The sequence below is a fragment of the Neodiprion pinetum genome, chromosome 4 (assembly GCF_021155775.2).
Source record: "Neodiprion pinetum isolate iyNeoPine1 chromosome 4, iyNeoPine1.2, whole genome shotgun sequence".
In the NCBI taxonomy this organism is placed as follows: Eukaryota; Metazoa; Arthropoda; class Insecta; order Hymenoptera; family Diprionidae; genus Neodiprion; species Neodiprion pinetum.
The window spans coordinates 13513733-13520598 of NC_060235.2; the positions used below are offsets into that span (position 1 = coordinate 13513733).

The 6866-nt window shown below is 39.6% G+C and overlaps 1 long non-coding RNA gene across 1 annotated transcript; it reads left to right on the plus strand.

Moving 5' to 3' along the window:
* Positions 1-5444: 5444 nt before the first annotated feature.
* Positions 5445-6401, plus strand: LOC124217260 (uncharacterized). The gene is made up of 3 exons (XR_011176924.1): positions 5445-5948; positions 6013-6120; positions 6191-6401. It is a non-coding gene; the product is annotated as an uncharacterized lncRNA (long non-coding RNA).
* The last annotated feature ends 465 nt before the right edge of the window (positions 6402-6866 follow it).

Consider the following 6866-nt stretch of genomic DNA (forward strand, 5'->3'; position numbering starts at 1 on the left):
ATCGTCATCAGAGTGCGCTCTAAAATAAAGAAATCATAACGAACGAATAATACAACCGACGAAAAATGAAGTAAAACGCATACGGATTCTATTGCAAGAACGAAGGACTCGTAGCAGCGGCCCATCTTTTACGGATTCCCGATCAAGGAAAAACCACCTAGATATGACGGATGAGGGGATTCAAATTGGCCGGGCACGGAATTAGCGAGCGCAACTGAGGAAATGGAAACTGGGATTTGAAGAATATCCCCAAAGACACGCTTATGATAAGTTTTATATTCTGACCTGTACTATTTTATCTGTAATTTTACGAGTATGCCGTTTATGGAATTGTTATTGTCCTAGATGTCCGCCGTGCCCATTTTATTTATACAATTTATTTATTATTTTCTCTCATATTTATACTTTTCTTTTATTCGGTTTCCGTATAGATGCATGTCATTCGGTCATACCGACATCCGAAATTCCGTTTTAAATAAAAACAATAAAAAACAATAAAAAGTAAATTGATAGCGGATGATTTTCGTTAATTGCGAGAGGCTCCGCAGTTGGAGTTAATCCTGGTCGAAGCAAACCGCGAAAACGAAAAGACCGTTACAATACCAAGAGACATGTATTACGAGACTTTCAAATATGTACATGCATTATTCGATAAATTATTCGTTATTGTAGAAATGGCCGTTTTACCAGGTTTTTATTATTTTGCAAAAGTACAAATTAATCAATTTCAATTTGCGACCGGCCAAATTGTTTGTCTTTTTGGTACCTATAAATTCTTACCAGTCATTTTTTCCTCTCAGATCAATTGTTTCCTCGCTATCGCTCAAAAACATCGTTTCACCAACTTTGAACGCTCCGCATTTTTTTTTGCCAACAAAACTGTGGTTGGAAACACATAAGCCTTCATCACGGGTATCAGCTCTATCAGAATATATTATAGGTCTCATTCGTCCTAAATTTTTGTCATAAAAAGACCTTTTTTCGGCTTCATTTCCTGGACTACTACTGTCAAAAAGGTTTATAATGAAGGATCTGGACGACGTCAAAGAATATTGAGGAATACCGATTGACTATGATCACTGTAAATAGGAAATGAAACTAACTAACTCAAAAGAATCATATCGAGTCATGAGCGAGAACGTATGATTTACAAAATAGTAAGCTCTATAATATACCTATGGTAACGAATTTAAAACTAGAAAAGGCGGATGAGTGTGTAGAAAATATTCAGTACAGCAATCTAATTGGTGCACTACTGTATATAAGCTCAGGCACAAAGCCCGACATAAGCTTTACCGTAAACTACTTACGTACATACTAAAACGACTATAATGAGACTTATTTCAAATATGCGATGCGAATATTGAAATACTTATATTCAACAAAAAATTTGAGCTTAAATTATAAGAAAGGCCAAAACTGTCCAGTACAGATTGCCATGTAGATACAGACTGGGCAGGAGACAACTTAGGTAGGAAATCAACGTCAGGGTATACTATCAGACTTTGGAAATATAGTCAGATGGAAATCCAGAAAATAAAAAAGCGTAACCAAAGCATCCACATTCGCAGAATACATAGCACTGTCTGAGGCTGTGAGTGAAGTGAAATTCATAATGGAAGTTATAATAAAACTGCACCCGTGGAGTTGGCCGGAAAAACCGTGGAAAAGGGTGCACACGGACTTCCTGGGACCGTACAAAGGACACAACTTCCTACTAATAGTAGACGCGAGGACGAAATGGCCCGAGATCTTCGTCATGAAAAGCACCATGGCGCAACAAACAATAAAAGTCTTCCAACAAATATTCGCTAGGCACGGGCTCCCACGGCAAATCGTCAGTGACAACGGACCACAATTCACGAGCGACGAGTTCACGAGGTTCGTGAGCAGCGCGGGAATCAAGCACATACGATCGGCAGTAAAACACCCCGCGTCAAACGGGGCAGCGGAGAATCTGGTGAGGTCATTCAAGAGAAAACTGAAGATCATGTTAAAAAATGGGAAAACAGCACAGGAAGCCGTCGACGCATTCTTATTCGAATACCGATCGACTCAACATTGCACGACAGGAGAAACGCCGGCCAAATTAATGCTCGGCAGACAAATACGAACGAAATTCGACTTAATGCGACCCGACGTAAAGAAACATCAGGAGCAAGCGGTGCACAGACAGGAACGGAACGCAAGAGGGGGAAGGACGACACAATTTTCGAGAGGGGAAAGGGTGTGGGCGAAAAACTTCAGCCGAAACGAGCCACCGTGGACGGAAGCCACGACCGAGCAAAGATTAGGACCAGTGACGTATACGGTAAAACTGGACTCGGGCGGCGTAGTCAAACGCCACGTGGATCAGCTGGTGAGGGGAGGGGCTCTGATGACATCATCAAAACCCGAGGCAGCAAATGGGCAAGACGCTCGTCAACCAGCACGACGATCACCGCGATTGAACAGACAACAAGCGTAACGCGTACAACGAGGGGGAATCAGACAAGGGGCGCAAAGTTAAACGGAGAGGAGTGTAGTGTACGTGAGGACGCGGTGTGAGTATGAGAGAGTGCGTGGTGTATGTATAAATGCGTGTGTGTGTGCGTGTGTGTGTGGTGTGAGAAGCTTGTAAGGTGAGAAGAACTAATCAGTCAAAATAAAGCCGCTAAGCGATTAACGTCTCTCGTTCTCTCTACCCTGCCCGACACCACACAGACCTTTTTTGTCTTCGTTATTATTTTGACACGCTTAGGTTACGATGAATCAGGGGATATCTGGCTCCACGAAACAGATTCCTAATTTCATCAAATAAATAAGTACCAGATCATTTAGTCATTGTTTCACGACTTTATGCTGTAGTGTCGCAATGTACAGACCTTTTTTGTCTTCGTTATTATTTTGATACGTTTAAGTTACGACGAATCAGAGGATATCTGACTTCACGAAATCGATTCTTAATTTCATTAAATAAATATCAGATCTTGTAGTCATTGTTTCACGATCCGTTTTTAATTCAGAACCTCTATCCTGTTAGTTAAGAGTTTATTTCAGAAACTTCCAGAATTCAACGTCGTACAGAACAGATTCTTGAACGACATCGTATTTTGATCCTCTCTCGTACTCACTAGCTCAACTTTTTTCCAATAAAATATTTTTTTATCATCAATACCAACCGTTTTTAAATTCGAATTTCAGAAACGTCCAGAATTCGACGTTGCACCGAAATCCTTTGATCGCGGGCCGCTCAACGTCAAGTCGAAACTCGACGATTCCAAGTATTATTTTTGACGACCGCGTACCTCCATCCGTTTTCTGAAGACGTTTCAATTTTTCCGCGGGCGCTTTCAAGAGTCCGATCGTTGTGATAATTCTCGTCTTTTCTCCAATCGTTGAAACCTTTCGTAAAATTTTGTTGAGAAACCAAATATATATCTATATATTTAATACTTTTTTTTATAAAATTAATAAAAACTTGTCAAACGAAATCTCAATTGCGCCTCAATCTTGCATCTTATTGTGTACTAATCTGTACACCAACATCATCATGTTTTGCATTCCTAGAGCGATAGTAACCCAACACCGCAGATCCTTGGCTCTGAATGTATACTACCGCAGCTATCGGTCGACCTTGCACTCTGGTCTTGTCTGAACCGGTCCAAAATTCATAGTAGAGTCCACATTACAGTTACAAGACGCAAACGCAGCTCGAAACCCTCCATCGTTGCTTAGTGGTGTTCGAAGTAGCATTTTCTTAGATTTTAAGACTTAATTCTAGATGCAATTACAAGGTACAAAACGTACGTAGGACTAAAGGTATACAAGATGGTTAGGCGATAAATGAAAAAATATTCATAATTTCAATCTTTTTTTTTTTTTTGTTCATTGAACGTAAGCCATCCGCAGGACACTGAATATTTGAATGTGATACTCAGATTATACGTATACGAATTCAAGTTGACCGTACGGTCCGCCAAGATAGCGTAAATGCAAACGTATCTCCTTACTGGCTGTCGTCACCTTCTGGAAAAAATCTTCATCTTCTTGGAGGGCCTTGGTCAGTCGGTTCGGTAGAAAAATCGTGAAAGAGTCCTCCAAGTCCAGAACGATTTTATCACCAAATTTCGTTTTAACCCGACGAACGCCACTGACTCGGTATTCGAAGTATACTTCGAGGTCCGAAAGCTTTTTCAAGGGCAGAAGTGTCTCCAGGCGGGCGACTTCGTTCAATTTTGAAAAGTCCATGATCGTTACTGTTGAGTGGTATGTGCTCAAAATCTCTTGTGAGTTGATTGAGGTCAGATCTGATTTTCAGCAGATGTTTTACTTCTCCAATATTCTTGATGAGCAGTTCCAGTCGTTTCTTCAATTCACCTTGTTGTTCCAAAGCACTTCTCATTTGCAAGAAGAAGATTTAGTTCTGCTGTATTTGGAGTTCTCTTCATGAGAGCTGAAGGTGCTAGACTGTCTTTCGGACCTGAATTTCAACCTTTTATAACCGTATTCCTCCCACCAGGCACACAGAATCCTTGAAAAACTTCTAGAAGCTACCGAAATGATGTGTCTTCGATTGTACGTTAGAACCTTCCAGAATTCAACGTCGCACCGCAATCCGTTGTCCGCAGGCCGCTCGCCGTCAAGTCGAAACTCGTCGGACGATTCCGAGTATTGTTTTCGTCGGACGATTCCGAGAATCCTTCAGGGTCAAAGAAGCTCTTTCTCACGGTCCCGGACCGCTCGTCGTCAAGTCGAAACTTGTCGAACGCATTGTTTGTCAGCCTACATTCGTTCAGGGTCGAAGCAGCCGCATACAAATTTCAGAACCTTCCAGAATTCGACGTCGCACCGCAATCCATTGTCGGCAGGCCGCTCGCCGTCAAGTCGAAACTCGTCGGACGATTCCGAGAATTGTTTGTCTAAAATTCGTGCAACGCCAGAGCGGGTCTTTTAGAATTCAACGTCGCACCGAAATCCTTTGACCGCATGCCGCTCACCGTCAAGTCGAAACACGTCGGACGATTCCAAGTATTGTTTTCGTCAGACGATTCCGAGAATTGTTTGTCTAAAATTCAACGTCGCACCGAAATGCTTTGACCGCATGCCGCTCACCGTCGAGTCGAAACACGTCGGACGAATTGTTTGTCAGTCTAGATTCGTTCAAGGCCGTGAGAATCTTCTCGAACCTTCTGGAAGCTGTCAACACCTGACACACGCCAGGATTCCCGGTCGAACGTTCGAGGATCCACGGGGTCCGCTCGAACGCCTGAGGATTCACGGAGTGCGCTCGGTAATGCAGTTATCGATCCCGCTCGATGAGCATGATTTTCTTTACCGACAAAGAACACAACTTATCTCACAAGGGGTAACACCACGGCAATAGGTCTTTTCATCAAAATTTTTTTTGTGCGCATGCGTCAAGATCAGCCATGTTTTTCGTACTGTTTTTTGTAAACAAGCATGTTAAAGTGCCCGCGTCTAGAAAATAAAAGCAAATAAATATTAATTAAGGTATATTAATATAAAAACAGGAAAAAAAATTAAAGTAATAAGTGTCACTATTGAGAAATAAATTTTTGCAACTGATTGTAATCATGTTATCTGTACGAAAAGGAACAACAAAACGGTGTTGTTATGGAGTATGTAAAAGTGACACACGGTATAAATCATTCAAAGGCAATACATATTATTTTATAAATTTTCCAAAGCCTTGTCTAGAGTATCGCAAAAAAATTATCAAATCCTCAAGCAAATTACATATTAAAGCATGTGCAAAATGTGCAAAATGTGAATTGTGGGTAAAAAAATGTGGCCGAAGTGACAGAGGTTTTAGATCAATCGATGATGTGACTAAGGATACTTATATTTGTTCACTACATTTTCATGGAGAAAGTGGTCCAACTGAGAAGAATCCTGATCCTTTAAGCTACCAAGAATTTCAACAAATTGATAAATCAATCGATAAGGTAATGCATGATTATTTATACAACAATATGATTTTCGGAGTTATAACCTCAAAATAATTCATAGGTAGTCAAAGTTAGAACCAGCCTATTTGAAAAATATAAAAGAGCTGATATGGAAGGAGAGAATGAATCAGAAAAAACGAAAATAAACAACATTTCGACGGTTGCGCAGGTTGAGTATAAATATTATAATAATAAAATCGTATAGATTTAAATAAAAAAACTTTTTTCTTTTATTGTAGAAATCTACGGCCCATGAAGAGATTTTCAATGTTCCTGATGATACTGCTTGTTTTATTCAACAAATATTACCAGATCAATCAGCAGAGATGAGAATACTGGAGGAAGAAACTAACTGTGAGGGAACTAACAAATTTACAACGATAGAAATTCAAACCGACAGTATAAAGATGCGTAATAAAAGTGTTCAGGTGAAGTTGCAAAAAAATTCAGCTGTGGTAAAGTTTGTAAATGCTATACGCATTGATGCAAAAAAATGTATATTTTATACAAGTCTAAATTTTGAGCAAATTCTAGCTTTGCATAGATTTTTGAGTCCAATGAATAAGAATTCTCGACCTCGTATGTAATATATTAAAGAGTCTTGGTGATCGGTCAATTAAGAAAACGTAATTTTAGTTAACGTTTCGACCCGGATATGGGCCCTCCTCAGAACGATTTATTTAAAAAAACTGTCAAAAAACAAAAAAGAAAGGAAAAATAGGATTTTATAATATAAATAATGGTACTAGTAGTAATCGGACATAAATATTGTAGATGTAATATTCTTAGAGCTATTAAATATTGTTGATAGTAAGAACCTTATGATTAATTGTGATAAGGATGTTTTTTGGTGTTATTTACCTTTTTGAGTTAAGTAAGTGTAATAAGATGTAGTCGAATTCACAATTGCAATTG